Below are 16,643 nucleotides of genomic sequence, written 5' to 3' on the forward strand. Positions count from 1 at the left end.
TATATAAAATCCCAAATGCAATAATGACTCTAAACAATTTGTTTTATATTCTAATTATATTGTATACAAGTACAATTCACAATTCATTGCTTACCATGAACATTTCACCATTATCTGGAACAAAAGAAAAAGAAACAGAAACAGAAACAGAGCAAACAAGCCTTTTTAAAAACATGAGTTACTTTTTAACATTCTCAACATGACAAAGTAACATTCAGGGGATTTCCTTTGCTATTCTGCCTATATGACATTTTAATTCAGTCATCCATCTGACTGCACACAGTGACCTCACTTAACTTTCTGCTTACCAGAAGTATCTGTTTGAAGCTCCTCCAAGCGATATTGCTCAGTCAACAAACTGCTCCTGTAATCTTGGCTTCTTGGAATGCGCAGCGAGAAATTCTCCAGCCAGCACTCAGTGATACCTGGCACATCTGTTTTGAGAGCCCAGTCAGCCCGAACTATCTTTTTCCTCCGTTGTCATCAAGAGACTTTTTTCCAGCCCCTTTTTACCTAGTTTCATCTGCCGACACTTTCCTCCAATCATATTAAAAAGGATTTTTTCAACAGCCCTCTCTACTTTTCTAACAAAGGAATCCTTGCTCACCAAGCAACTGTATCTATTCTTATTTCCTGCTATGCATACTTTCTGCTTTCTGCAAACGGAACACAGAAGAGAGAGAAAAAATGCCAGTGCACTTTTAAAAACGAATTATCTTCTCACCTCAGTTTGTACATAAGACTACATTATAATGTTAAGAAAGTTAGAATTAGTGCTTTAGTAAATGTTAATTAAAGTTAGTTATAGATAAATAATGTAGTCTTCTATTTATGAGGTATTCAAGAGAAGAAAAAACAAATGGTACACTTTACTCTCTGCAGTTTCACATTGGGCTTTTGCTGTGTTATGAATTCTGTACCTTGCATGCCACCAGCAATATATTCACATGTTATACTGGCAACAGAAAATAACTATGTGTGTGTGCCACATTATTGCTGGCAACAACATTTTTTGCCATCACATTTAGTGAAGCGCTATGTATTCTAAAGCGCTATAAATATTATAAAGCGCTATATATCACTCCTTTTCCGACAATTTGGCAGTATTCAAATCCACAATTGGAGGAAACCCAACTTGTGCTCCTCTTTTTTATTTTTTAAATGTATACGCAATGGGATATCTTTAATTCCCTATTGTTGCTAATATCATAAGCAACATCTTCATCTTTATGGACAAAATGATTAACCATCCTCCCATCACTAACACTACAACAGCTAAACCCACCATAGTGTGTTCCAATCAGGTTCCCCAATGAAACACTTCCACCTTCATTACACCCAGGCTACTAACTGTAATAGTGTTCTTTCCCAGACTAATTTTAATAGTGTGCTTTTCTTTATGATTCAATAAGAATTCTACATCCGGGTCTATTGGGAATGTATCCCTTTGAAAAAACTCAATATTTTCCACTTGGCTTTCCCAAATATCATTTGTAATATGGAATAATGTTAAACCCCCAATTAAAACAACCGTATCCTTTGGAATCTGCAAGTAAAATACATTATATTTCAATTGCTTGACAACGAATGTTCCATGATTTAAGTGCGCGATTGTCATGTTCTTCATAAAGGTGCTGACCAACCATTAATTTTTGACCATTATAGCTTGTGCTAATTCCTCACCACTCAAATTGCTAATGACTACTTCACATCCTCCTGATATACCTGGATCAGATGTCAAACCACAAATAGTATCAGGAGCAAATGGTTTACCTGGACACATGTCATTTTGTTCTTTAAATTTTATACATGTTTCGAGGTTCGGGATCAAGTAAACCTCAAGCTCCAATGACTGAAATGCCACTACCTCTGGAGTCTTATTTTTTATATATTTTCCTTCTTGCCAAAATCCCACGTTATGTACCCATTTATTTTGATAAATAAGTTCAGGAGCTATATAGGGGATGCACAACAAAAACCCAATTTCTAATCTTTCCAAATTCAAATATAGGGACATTGGATTGCCCATTTCAAATGCAATTTTCACTTGTACCATATCAATCTCCCTTCTGGTTAACCGTTCTATCATTTGATGAACAATATTGTGTGAAACAAAATATAATGGTATATGTCCTCAAATTAATTGGGAAATTGCAGTTTGGACTTCCCTCATGTAATTTGTCAACAATCTATCAACAGGATTTATTACATTCAGGATTTCATTCAATATCTGGTCATGCTTAATTATCAGTTTAGTAGCATGCTGTACAATTGCAGCATGTTCATTTAGTATTACTGTAGTTTCATTGATAAACCTCACTTGTTCATCCAACCTACCTCTAATTCCATCCAAAGTCTTTTGGATCATTTCCAAATCTTATTTCAACTGTTGTGCTTTAGCACTCAGTGTCCCTACTGAAATGGCATTGGCTGTTGACAATGTAGTACCTATTACAGCTCCATTAATAGACATTACCAAAGAGACCACAAGCATTACTGCTCCTCTCTTTCCCCTCCTTTTCTTTATATGCACTGAATTCACAAATGTCTTTTCTAATTGCATTAACATATCTCTTATTGTCTGCTTAGCGTCCTCTTTTCTCAATTCTAGCCACTCGTTAGACTGATCGGTAATGATTCCAGTGTTATTAAAGTGTTTTTCCAACAAACTATCAGGATTCATGGGTACATATATATTCTGAAAGATCATTCTTCTTTTTCCCATGCTGAACCCAGGTGCTTCTTCCACCGCAATGCCAGATGCTGGTCCAGGCCCAATGATAACCTGTGCTTCCATAGTTTTCAGTTTCCCTACAATCATCAATAGTGTCATCCATGTCGCTGTCGCCATCATCAATGACATCCGTTTTATAGGCTTGGTCTTCGCCCCCGCCCGTGGCTTTTTTGGAATTTCTTACCGCAGACTCCAGAACTCCATCATCTCGCGTGTCCTCCGGTCCTGTGACCTCCGACCTCAAAATATAGTAGTCGTTCTAAATTAAAGAGAAAAGAGACAGATTAAGTACATAGCACAATACCAATTTCACCCTTTTTACCAAAAATAAAATATATAGTCCAAAACATTTCATCCTTTTTCTTCTGGTTTCTGAAAGTAAGCACATGTTAGAGAGAAAACAAACACATACACAGAACATCATTATACATTAAATATATTTCAACATTGTATTAAAATACTTCAATCTGTTTCAGTCCCCTTTCATTTATTTGTTTATTTTTTTATAATTTTTTTATGTGGGGTACTATGAAGACAGTCACTGTGTCTTCCCTTCCATGTTTCCAGGATACTTAAGCTGTTTCTACTTGCTCAAGTCTCCTGACTTCATGTTTGGGTTGACAGGGCTTAATTTGGTTAACATGAACAAACTGCTCTATTACCGTTTCCCCCCTCTGTCTTCAATATTTTGTACATCACTGGAGACACCTTATCTACAATTTGAAAAGGCACATGCCAGGCCGCCAGAAATTTAGAATTTTTCTCTTTATCTTTTCCAAAATGAAATTTATATACCTTAGCCCCTACATTATAATCTTTCACAGATGTCTTTCTATCATAATATGACTTTGCACTGTCAGCAGCCCTTTCCAAATTCCACTGTACAAAAGCAAATGCATGTTGAAAATGCTCCCTCAGTTCTTCCATATATTCGTGAACTGTAGATGCGCTTACAAGTGTCTGTTAATGTGTCCTGTATAACAAATGTTGTGGTAATACCATTTTCCTACCTGTCAATACCTCATGAGGGATGATACCTGTTGCTTTGGCAGGAGTTGATCTGATTGCCATCAGAACTAGGGGTAATCGTAAATCCCAGCTGGAACCTGCCTCTGCTACAAACTTCTTTAATATGTCCACAACAGACCTGTTGCAACATTCAATACCCCAAGAAGAAGCGGGTCTGTATGCAATGTGCAGTTTTCTTTTCACCCCCAGTATCTGCCACACTTTACTCATTAAAGCACTTGTAAAATGACTTCCTCTATCTGATTCTGTTCTTTGTGGTAACCCAAATCTTGAAAATATATGATTTACCAGTAATGTAGCTGCTGTTTGCGCACTACAATCTGGTGCAGGAATACACTCTATCCATTTTGACATCAAACAAACCCCGCTCAAAATATAATGGTTTCCCCTGCTCGACCTTTTTACAGGCCCTACATAGTCTATTTGCAAATCTGACCATGGGAGGGTTTACCCTCTTTTCATCAGTGGAGCTCTATGCATTGGTGAAGCGGGTTTAAATTGGGCACATACTAGACACGCCTTAGTATATAATTCTACATCTTGGGACATATGTGGCCAGTAAGCATAATCCTTCAGTATCTGTAATGTTTTTTGTGAACCTTTGTGTCCTGCAATTATTGCATCATGTGCATGGTGTAGCATTAGCCCTCTGAATGAAAGGGGTACCACCCGCTGTATTTGTCCTGTTATGGATTCCCTAATCATGAGTCCATCCTGTAGTCTGATTCGTTGTTTATTCTTTAATAGCACCCTCAACTCTTCTTTTCCCGCACAATCATTTTCAGTTAAAGGATTTTGTTCGGGGTCTATGAAATGATTATAATAGATTCCCAAAATTGGATCATGGTTTTGTGCCTTAATCAGGACTTGATCTGGTGTATCATAACTCCATTGCACTACTGGTTGTTCTACCTCTTTTGGAGCCTTAGAGCGTGTAACTGCATCAATCTGTATTTCACCAAGTAAGTGTTCAATAGGTAGCAACTCTCCCATCGCAGCCCCAATTTTGGCTAAATGATCTGCTTTATCATTTCCCTTCTTATCTTCTCCTTGAGCTTTTAAATGTCCACAAATTTTCCTCCAATATATTGTTAAATCATTCTCTGGCACGAATTTGTCTATGGCCTGTATAATTTTCCCATGTTTGAGATGCTTTTTATTGTACGTAATCATGTCTCTTGCTTTCCAGCAAGGCAAATATTCCACAAAGCTATTTCGTGCATAATTAGAATCAGTCACCAGGACAATTTCACTAAATTTATTATCAGCTGCAGTAGTAATTGCTTTATAAATGGCTGCCAATTCCGCTACCTGACTACTCCTAGACCCAATTCTCATCCCTATACTAGGAATGTCTTCACATTTCAACCAGACATTTCCTATTCCTGATACCAATTGTTTATTACTGTCATTTTCAATGTGAAAGGCACAACCGTCAACATATACAGTTGGCAAATCCTTGCATGTTTTTTCATCAAAAGATTTGTGTGGTGATTGTAAACTAGATTCTACCTCTCCTTCGTTTGATACATGTTCAGCTGCACAGTCATGTAAATCTGCCAATCCGTGAACAACTGGGCTCTTTTTATTTTGGCCATATCTCACTTCTACAGGAAAGCCTTGCAATGCCAGTGTCCATGAAGCAATTCTGGACTGTGCTAGGTTGCCTGACCTAATCCTTTTACTCTCTAAAATGGTTGATGATTTGTTTCAATGATTACCTTTTCTCCCTGAACAGTGGGGCGGAAATGCTGTAACGCCCACACAGTGGTCAAAAGGGCCTTTTCACATTCACTGAATTTAATTTCAACTTGAGAAAATGTCCTACTTGCATAAACAATGGTTTTGTGATTCAAATCATGTTTTTGAGATAACACTGCTGACGTACAATGTTCAGAGAAACCTATTTCTATAAAAAATAAATCCCTGTTTTTATGGGGTATGCTAAACATGGTGCCTTTATGAGACATTCCTTTAATTTAGCCACTGCCTCAGATTGCTCTTTTTCCCATTTCCAGGGTGTATTCAGCTTTAGTAGTTTAGTCATTGGTTGAGTAATTTCAGCATCATTTTCAATAAATTTCCAGTTATATCCAGTCATTCCTAATACATTTTGTAAACCTTTCACATTTCTAGGGTCTTTTAATTTCTGTATGGCCTCCACCTTCTTCTTTTGTGGGTTAAGTCCATGTTCAATCACTTCATGGCCTAGAAAATTCAACTTTTTTTTTGCACCATTGAGCTTTCTGTAAAGATACTTTGGAACCCGCCTTTTGCAATTGGCCAAGAACATATCTAATTTCATCAAAATGGCTTTTTAAGCTTTCATTTTTTATCAGAACATCATCCACATAAACTATAGTTCCTCTTTCCGCTGCATCAGGCATAGCCTTTCTCAAAAATATGCCAAATTCACTCCCACAATTGATGTACCTGAATGGTGTTCTAACCCATGTGTATTGTGTCTGGATTGTCCAAGCCAGAGATATATTGGTTTTAATTCTAAATTTTGGGATCTCCTCCCTCTCCATTATTTTCTGCAGTAATTTCTCATTAATAAAGCACCTTTCCTGTTCAAGCACTAAGGTAGTTTTTATCACTTTAGGATGGTCATTTATACCAATGTGGACCCATGGTTGCTCATCTTGCATGTGTATTACAGCAAGAGTGGTAATGTGTTTTTCTGTGTCTGTTTTAGGAGTAGTATTCTGTTTGCATTCCTTCTCTTTTAAACATAAGCACAATGTATGCTCATCTATTTCAGTTTGCCATTTCTTCCCAGAATCTAAATAAATCTGCAGAGATTGTTTTTCTTTTTCACTTTGCATTTTATCTTGACACATCAAAATGACAGTACCGCTAGGTACACAGCTATTCTGGATGTATACCTCAACTGCATCATTCGTTTTGGCAACAGTGTGGCATTCATTTATACTGCTATTTTGTGATTTTATTTTCTTAGGTCTCAACGGTCTTTTGGTTAAGGACCACAGTACTCCATTCACCCCATCTATGAAAGGAGACACTCTTTACAGGCAATCTGTCTCCCTCAGAAATGGAATTTCGCAAATAGATGTGATCAATACTTCCTGTTTCATTCTGTGTTTTCCTATCTTTATGTCAACTTCGGTAACACCTATAATAGGCACCTCCTCACCGTTAAAATTATGCACTGAACCTTCACTTTGTCTCATTGTGATCTGATTCTGTGGAGATCTCCCCTCATTGATACTTTTTACCAATTCTTTGGACATGATTGTGGCCTGTGCACCGGTGTTAATCATCGCAAATGTATTGCATTTCTCTTCCACAGTGATGGGAGCATAATACCTGTCTTCAACTTCCTCGAATAAACATAAAAAGTGTGAATTCCTACTGATTAAGGACTCACCTTTCTCACATCTTTTTCACTTTTGGCTAAGCACATTGGTAAATGGAATGACATTTTTCCCTCGTTTCTATCCATTTCTGTGTGAGAGACTTTATTCATTTCCCCATATTCAGAGTTCTTTTGGAGCGTGGCCACTGTTCGCCCATCCATCCGGGGATCATCAAAGGTCACACTACAATCCTCCAACTGAACATGTGTAAGAACATCACTTGGTAAATTTGCCATTTTCTTATTCTGTGCATTTGTGGGTATTTGGTATTGTACCAGTCTTTTTAACTTCTTCAAAAATCTTTGGTTCAAAGAACTCTTCAGGTGATTGATCTGTACCCTCCTTTGGAGTATTTATTCTTTCTGCCTGTGTTTGGTTAGTGTTTTGATTGTCCAGGGAAGGGGGCCTAGCATCCCCACTTACTCCCTGTTCATTTGTATTCCCCATGCATGAGTTGTCATTATTAAATCTGTCCCTTTGTTCTTTCGGAATCTCATGTTTTCCGTTTTCATTTGTGCAAATCTCCAATGTTTGATTTAACTCTAGGTTAAATCGAATTTCTTTTTTAGATGTATTTGCAATTTCTGTCACATGTTCATGTGTCGGTATTTTCCGTTTTAAATCATTATTTTTTAAATCATTAAGCATCTCAGAATCATTATGCAAAACCAAATCAGGACAATCTGTGTTCTTACCATTGCAGGTATCATTAATATTTAGTCACTGATTGACAGAAACCACCCGGTCATTGCTATGGCCTTCTGCCCCCTCCTTTGATGACTGTTTTTGTGCTGTACAGAGCTTTCCTATTTGCTCAGCCAACATTTTCACTTGGGCCTCGAGACACTGGAATCTTTCCATCTCCCTAGAATCTTCTCTCTGTGGCCTAGGTCGATATTGGTTGTTTTCCCCCTGATTGAATCTATTCTGATATCTCTCAGGAGAATGATTTCTATTGGGATTGCTTCTGAACTCTTGATTCATATGTGGAGGGGAGTGGGGTGCACCCATCCTTTGGTTGTTGTCCCCTGCTGGTGGTGATTCATTGTATTGACGTGGAGCATAATTCATGTTCTGCCTCATGTCCTGTCTCTCATTTTGCGAGTATTGTCCCCTATGCTGATTCCCATTTTCAGTAAATCAATCCACATATCGGCGTCTATCCTGATTAACATATATCATGGTGTTAAGGTCAAATCTGCTCTGCGTCCCCAATGTCTGGTAAGGGCTATTATTTCTATGATCCTGACTTTGTCTCTGATTATTATTCATACCTGACATATCAGGCTTATATCTTGCTTGGGGTCTGTCTCCTAAGTACCTAGGTCTAATGTAGCCCTCCCTATAACTAGGATCATGTGATTGAAACATCGGTGCAGGGAGTGACAATCTCTGTTGATTACCCCTTTGTTCAGGTGTCAAATTATTTTTACCTGGACTTTGAGCGGACTCAAGAGACATTTTGGCTGACTTGATCTCCATCACGGTTGCTGAGGGTTCTTTAGATTTTGGTCTAGTTTCTTTCATTTTATCACTCTCTCTACCCTGACAATAGAGTACTTCATATAATTTTGTACTTTGGTGTACAATCCATTCAAGGGACTTGTCACGGTCAAATTCATGGACTAACTGTGATATGATGTCTTTCTGTAGCCCATAGAAGTATGCCGTTTTAAACTCATTGGAATTGGGGTCAAAAGATACATCAAAGCGAGAAAAAGCTCTTTTTAAGTCTTGCAAAAACTGGCGAGGTGACGTGTTAGGCCCAGCCGTAATCGTGTATGCAACATTATTTGACCCTTGCAATGATTGGAAAGGAGAAAAATGACGTCTCATCTCTTTTTCAAACTCTGCCCATGTCATGTTCTGCTATTCATTTAAACCTCTAATGATACTGGCTGTGGGAGCATCTAGAGTTAAGTGAAAGTATTGCCTTTATTGTTCCTTAGGTATCTGGAGGGCTTTAAATATACCATGCACCGCTTCTAAGTGGTCCTCTATACAGAACTCCCCTCCTTTTTTAAATGGTTTGATCAGAGCCTTGATTGATTTCATTATTTTTATGGGGCTACTCGTTGCTATGCATGGAATTGCACTACTTTGTGATTCAACCCTGGTTTCAGGTGTATAAGATTGGTGGCGGCTCCCAATGGGTGTATCAAATCCCCCAAGGGCACTGCAACCAAGTTCATTCACTGACCCAGCCACTGGGGCATTAGTTCTCTGTGTAGAAATACAATTCACCTCAACTCCATTGAATGTGGTGCCCTGTTGTCTGTCCTGGGAACTGGAAATGCATATTTGCTGTTTCAAATTCTTGCACTTTTTAAGGAGCCTATCTTGTTTTCATCACCTATCTTATTAATTACCTCTTGCATATCACCCATTTGCTTTTGGCATTCATTGAATTCTTTGTTTCTCTTATCTCTTTCTTGAAACATTTTAACCATTTCCTGTTCAGCATTTTGGAGATCGCTTTCTTTCCCAAAATGTTCTTTTTGCAACACCTGCATTTCCAAAACAACCTGATCTTTATCTTGTCTAATATGATCTACCAATGCTTTCAAGTGTTTCAATTCTTGTTCACTATCCTGAAACTGCTTCTTGCTCTGAGACAATTGAGTGTCAAGATCTCTATATTTTGACTGCACGTACTTTTGACATACCTCCAATTCTGCTCTTAACTTTTCCTCTTTTTCACTTGCTCCATCCAGATCAGCTCTTAACCTGCTAATCAGCTTGGTATCATTTTCTTGCATTTGCAGGGACCTATTTAGGATAAACCATGTCTTGGCGCATAGCCGTATCAGACATTCTTTCTCTGCATGTTTATCAACTGCATTTAATAGTTTAATAGTTTAATAGTCTCAAAAGGCAGACCTGAATTATGCTGCCTTCTGCAAAAATGCTGTCTAATGGTTCTTTCTGTACTTCACCATAGATGTGGTCACGCCATTTTGTGGCATTATTTGATGACCATGTCCCATGTGCATATAGCTTTGCCTCCAGATATTGCACTAGCTCTGGGAAGGTGGCCTCCATTTGAGACATTCTGAAATTCACTTCCAGTGTCACACTGCTCTCATGAAATGGGTTCTTGGGCACGTATGGTAGTGTGAGACACACTTGCCACACCCAGTAGGTGCTCTATAGCTACTTTCCCGGCCAATGCACCATGTCTGTAGGATATTTTGTGTAAATTTGTGGTTTGGCAGTACTTTTCTTACCGCCAAACTATGAGCGGTAGTTTGGCGGTAAATTATCCTTGCATTTAGATTGGGTTTGGCCTCATATCATTCTAGTGTCCATACCTTGTTATATTACATTGGAGACTCTAGTAATATGTATTACTTGCGGTATTTTGCGGTAGTATGCTGTTTGCGGTATTTAGTGGTGAGCATAGTTTCCTTCCCTACACCACAACCCCATCATAAACAAAACCTTCCTTTCTATTAGAATACCTCCTAGTGATCTATAGAGAGCCTTGGATCTATACGCACAAGAAAACCCAACACTTTTATATAGAGTGCCACCTACAATCTGTGGCCGGTATCACTGGCTTATCTACACCAGTGATCTATGCATTACTGGCTCATAGACCTCAAGTAATCTATATGTTATATTAGATACCCTCCAAACAACATGCAAGGAGGACACAAACACACCTATTTTATCACTGCTTATTCTGGTTGTTATTCTATCTGCATAGGCAAATTGACAACCGTATTACCAAAGAGAATGAATCTCCCCTGAATCCACATATAAAATCCCAAATGCAATAATGACTCTAAACAATTCGTTTTTATATTCTGGTTATATTGTATCCGAGTACAATTCACTGCTTACCGTGAACATTTCACCATTATCTGTACCAAAAGAAAAAAAAAACAGAAATAGAGCAAACAAGCCTTTTTAAAAACATGAGTTACCTTTTAACATTCTAAACATGACGAAGTAAAATGCAGGGGATTTCCTTTGCTATCCTGCCTACATGACATTTTAATTATGTCACCCATCCAACAGCACACAGTGACCTCACTTAACTATCTGCTTACCAGAAGTATCTGTTTGGAGCTCCCCCACATGATCTTGCTTTGCTCGCCTCAGAAAAACAGGCCCAGTCAACGAACAGCTCCTGTAATCTTGGGTGCTTGGAATGCGCAGCGAGAAATTATCCATCCAGTGCTCAGTGATACCAGGCACATCTGTCTTCAGAGCCCAGTCATCCTGAACTAACTTTCTTTTTCCTCCCTTGTCATCAAGAGCCTTTTTTTTCCAGCCCCTTTTTATGTAGTTTCATCTGCGGACACTTTCCTCCAATCAAATTAAAAAGGATTTTTTCAACAGCACTGTTTACTTTTCAAACAAAGGAATCCTTGCTCGCCGAGCAACTGTATCCATTCTTAATTACCTGCTATGCATACTTTCTGCTTTCTGCACACTGAACACAGAAGAGAGAGAAAAAAATGCCAGTGCACTTTTAAAAATGAATTATCTTCTCACTTCATTTTGTACATAAAACTACATTATAATGTTAAGAAAGTTATAATTAGTGTTTTAGTAAATGTAAATTAAAGTTAGTTAGTTATAGGTAAATAATGTACTGTTCTATGTATGAGGTATTCAAGAGAAGAAAATAAATGGTGCACTTTACTCTCTGCAGATTCACATTGGGCTTTTGCTGTGTTATGAATTATGTACCTTGCATGCCACCAGCAATATAGTCACATGTTATACTGGCAACATAAAATAACTATATGTGTGCACCACATTATAGCTGGCAACCAATTGTTTTGCCATCACCTTTAGTGAAGCGCTATGTATTCTAAACCGCTATAAATATTATAAAGCGTTATATATTACTACAGTCTGCTTCGCTGCAACTGGACAGAATCCAGCTGGACCACTCTTCTTCAAACCAGAGGTACTGTTTAAACTTGGGATACTTACCTCATTGTCTTTTTGGCTGTGTTCTTCTCAGTTGAGATTTGCATTGGCTGCTTGTGAGAGTTAATCCCAGCTCTCCTTTCACAGGCTTTACAGCTTATGACCCTACAAGTGATTTTAACAAAACTGTCTAACTTTGTGCAAGACTTTTCTATCTAAGAAGTGCCTCAGCTCCTCCATAGACCGTGTTCCAATTTGTTTAAGACTGTTATTGCTGGGAAAGGCTTGTCTAGATTTCATTGCAGATTTAATTGTCCTCACCTATACTGAGAACCTGTTTAGCCTTTTTTCTTCCTCTAACCTTTCGCTTCTGCAACCTCAGAATCTGCAAAGTATAACTAGTGATATATAAATGCCATTACTGTCCTTGTGAATGAAGTCACCTCCGGGTGTAGGAATTGTGTAAAGAGCATATCCAAAGAGTATCCACTAACTTGTGCTGATCCTGAGATGTATCTTGAAGTATATTTCTTATTGCTACATACATGGATGGAACATCGATCAAATGGTCATTCGACCATTTATTGTCGACCAAATGACTGGTAACCCACCGAGTCCTACCTAACAATGTTAAATGTACATTCTTCTTGCAATCTAGAAAATGATATATGTATATATTGGATGTATATGAATGTATGTGTGTTGCCAATTAGTGAGATCTTTGCAGGTAGGGCCTTTTTCTGTATAACAAACTGTCTGTAATTTGTATACTATTGTTGCTGACTTCCCCACCATATGATAGAGGGACACCTTTTGGTTTTGATTCACTATTGTAATATAATGCAGCCTGTTTCATGTCCCAGAATTTTTTTGGGGGGTGGGATTGTGTTCTAGGGGGTGTTGGATCAGGCGATTTTACTTACTAGAATTTAAAATGTGTCAATTTATTGTTCAACAAATGTGTGGTTTGCTTTAAAACAAAATCCTTCTACCTGAAATGTAAGAGCATCGTAGTCCATTTCAGTGAAGCCACTCCAGTTCAGAGCCACTAAGTATGTAAATTACATCCCAAGCACACATTTTCCTCCAGGAAACAGGCTGTGTCCTATGCATACAGGAATTTATATTTCTGGCCAAGGCAGGCCTTTCACTAGAAATTACAAAAATATTTTATTCTAGTAAGCACATGTAGAAGAAGCCGCACTATGTTTAGCTTGGAACCGGATTGGGTTCAAGAAAGAAAAAAAACTCTTGCATCTGTGGGCTGTAAACGGGGAATAGCAAAAGTCTATTTAACAGCCGCTGGCAGTAAACATTTATAATATTATCCAGAGTGGGAACACATTGTATTTTTGCTTATTTTATGGTGCTAGAAATGTTATTCTTTTCTACGCCATGAAGCTTTAAGTTTGAGTTCTAGAAAACCCTCACCCTGAAAGGGCACTCTGGCACAAACGTTTTGAACCAAATCACTTCAAAGGTTTGATTACTTAGTGAATTTGGGATTAATTTAAATACATTACTTTTGGTCATTCAGAACGTTTAAAATTGGTTCAGACTGGACCATAAATAAATGCGGAGTCTGAAGAAACTTCCTCGATTCTTTCTGATTGGTATGCCCGCATAACAGGAACCAGTAATGAAGGCCAGATTGCTATTAGTACAGAATCAGCCTTCTTGAGTTTGACCTGTGTACAAAGTATTGCAACACCAAGGCACCGAACTTCCAGGATTGCCCAAGCACATTCTCCAGCCCCTTGTGCATGCACATTTCTATTGTGTACTATCGAACTATTCTCTGAATCTGCCTGGGAAACACAGCCCAATGATTACAACACTTAAGGACATATTCACCTCCTCCTTTTTGCTGAGCCTCTGTTTCCCACTTTTCCATCTTTTTATTTGCTACTTGCTCCTCTGCTTTCTACCAGAAGACTAAGGTCTGAACACCTCTGGGGGGAGATGAGGGCCACAGTACACAACACCACAAACAAAACGAGGCACTCTGACACTACTACAATGATGATTTGGTACAGTGTAAACACGCGTTTACATACCATTCCACAAGGCAGGCACATCTCCAGGGGATTCTTCACATCTCATTCGTCATCAGATTGTTGTGGCAGTCGGAATCCGCACGCATATTCCTTGTTCAGAGCAAGGAACATGCAAATGTTCAATCTTGGTCCCTGATGCATGCTGAGAATATGTTCCAAAATGGTGCAAATGCAGGATACCCATAGACGCAATGGGCCTCATTCCGAGTATGGCGGTAAGGGATAGCGGCCACCGCTAACGAGAGCGGTGGCGGTAATCCCTTACCGCCATACTCCGAGTTCCCTTTGCGCCATGGAGGTTTTAACACCTGCTTTTAGCAGGTGTTAAAATCCATGGCGCTAAGGGACCTTGATGTTAATTACGCCACCGTAACTTACGGTGGCGTAATTAACGCCTTCCCCACTCCCATTATGCCCTATGGGGCAAGAATGGGAATGGGGAAGGGTAAATTGGGATTGGGGAATTACCGCCCCGCCAACCTTGGAATGGGGCGGTAATTCCGCCATCCACCAAGGCGCTGCCGGTCCGGGTACGGCGTCAACCAAGGCGTTAATAGTGCCATTGGTTAGCGCCGTACTCGGAATGAGGCCCAATGATTTGTAGCGACTTTTCCATATCAACACTAGTTAGCACCATCAACATAATGAGGGTGTATTAGGCAAATCCTCTGGCCTTCAAAAGGAGACCGAAAACACATATCCCGCAACTTTCTTCCACCACCTATTAAGCGCATAGTGGCATGACAAGATTCAGTTCTCATCGCTGTACTACTGCATACTCCAAAGTCTCCCCACCAAACCCATAAAAAGCAGACTGACACACAGGAACCGGATGCCTCCGACCTGCACAGACCTTCCCCTTCTACATCTGCCTCTCCCAATGTCCTACTAATGACCCCCCTTTTTCCGTCGTTGCCACACACAGTCATGCTGCCAACAGTGGCAGAATGTCACTTCACAGGCCCACTTACATTGCAAGCTGTTGCTATACACAGTTCCTGCAAACCTAAAAGAAGTTACAAAGGATTTGATATACGTGCAGTTTGAAATGCTCACAAGATATTGTGTAAATCTGGGGTTCTCATTAGTACTAGTTGCAGAGAAAAAAACGTGCACGTTTTATTTGAAAAAGTTAATAAATCGTTCACAATATATTTCAGTTTTTCTTTTTTGATCATAATTGAAGTGAACAGATAACCATAGACTGTGCGGGTAGCATTCTGATCATTTGTTTTCCTTTTTTGAATTGCTGTCTCCTTATGTACCATTTCATGCAAATATTATGTATACATCACACATCTTTTATTCAAGAAACAAAATGACAGTTTGGGTTAACCGATTATTTCTTTGGCATCTAGTTTGCCGGGTAAGAGCATATACGCTGTTATCAACCAAATGGGAACTAATAAAGATCATGACCACCTTGTAAAGAACAAAATGAGCTCTACAGAGAGACCCCTTTTCTGCCATCATTTGTAAATGTGAAATGTGCCGCAGGCCTAAGGGACGAATGAGTCAAAGTGGCAGATAAGTGGATGTTATTGAAAGTAATTGAAATGAGTGCAGGCGAGAACTATGGGACGATGGACCCTGAGAAACCTGCAAGTGTGACGTTCATTGGCTAAGAATACCTTTTACCGACCAGTGGTGGTTAAATAACATAAGACCTGTGTTTTGTTTTCAAAATCTGTATGTTTGATCAACGTTATTTCATTCTTCACAGTACAACATTAATTTACTTCATTATTGTATTCTATGATTGTGTAGTTAACGAAAGCACCCACATCATGTTTTGGGTCTCTATTGGGCCCTTGAACAAGGTCTAAAATGGATACAAAATATCGGTTGCTTCATGCAGTTATGCAATCATCGCCTCTGTGTCCTTTAATATCTTCATTATCCTCCTGGCAAACAGCAGTGGTTCTCTGCATTTTTTGGTAACCCGTTTTGTGAGAGGAGAACAAACCTAGTTACTAAAAATTAAAGATGAGGGCCACCAGGTAAAGAGCAATGGGAGCTCTACAGAGTCACCCTTTTGCCCACTGCGGCTGTCGTTCATGGTGGCAGATGAGTGGGAAATAGTCAATGTCATTTCAATGCGGCACAGGGGAACTGTTGGGGATGGTGGGAGCTGGGGAACTTGGGAAGCCTGAGAGTGCAGTGTTGTCATCAGACAGGAGGATACAGCCCTTGACGCAAGCCTGCTGATTGTGTGCTAATGCTTTTTGCACTGTGATTGCAAAACATTTCAAGAAAATCCTTAACATACTACTCATAGAGTGATGCACCTGGGCCTAAGAACATTTTGCTTCCTGCAGGGTTGTATACTAGCAAAGTTAACTCAGATTTTCTTCATTCTTGCATTGGTGACATTAGTGTGATCGGGTTAGACAATAGCAACGACTGTTATTTACATTGGGCCTCATTATGAGTATGCCGGTTCAGTAACAACGGTGGTGGTAAGCTACCGGCACCTTTGTTACCGGACCGGCATACTCTGAGTTCTGTGAGCGGGTGCCTTTCAGTACGAATGGTGCCAGTGCTACCGTCCTCCCC

General features: G+C 39.3%; 1 protein-coding gene across 2 annotated transcripts in view; it reads left to right on the forward strand.

The window, feature by feature from the left end:
• Positions 1 to 16,643, forward strand: part of STK39 (serine/threonine kinase 39) — a 2,038,823-nt gene that overhangs the window by 1,296,998 nt on the left and 725,182 nt on the right. The gene's annotated exons all lie outside the window — the stretch shown is intronic.

The sequence above is a fragment of the Ambystoma mexicanum genome, chromosome 9 (genome assembly GCF_040938575.1).
Source record: "Ambystoma mexicanum isolate Mex_15411 chromosome 9, UKY_AmexF1_1, whole genome shotgun sequence".
NCBI classification, from domain to species: Eukaryota; Metazoa; Chordata; class Amphibia; order Caudata; family Ambystomatidae; genus Ambystoma; species Ambystoma mexicanum.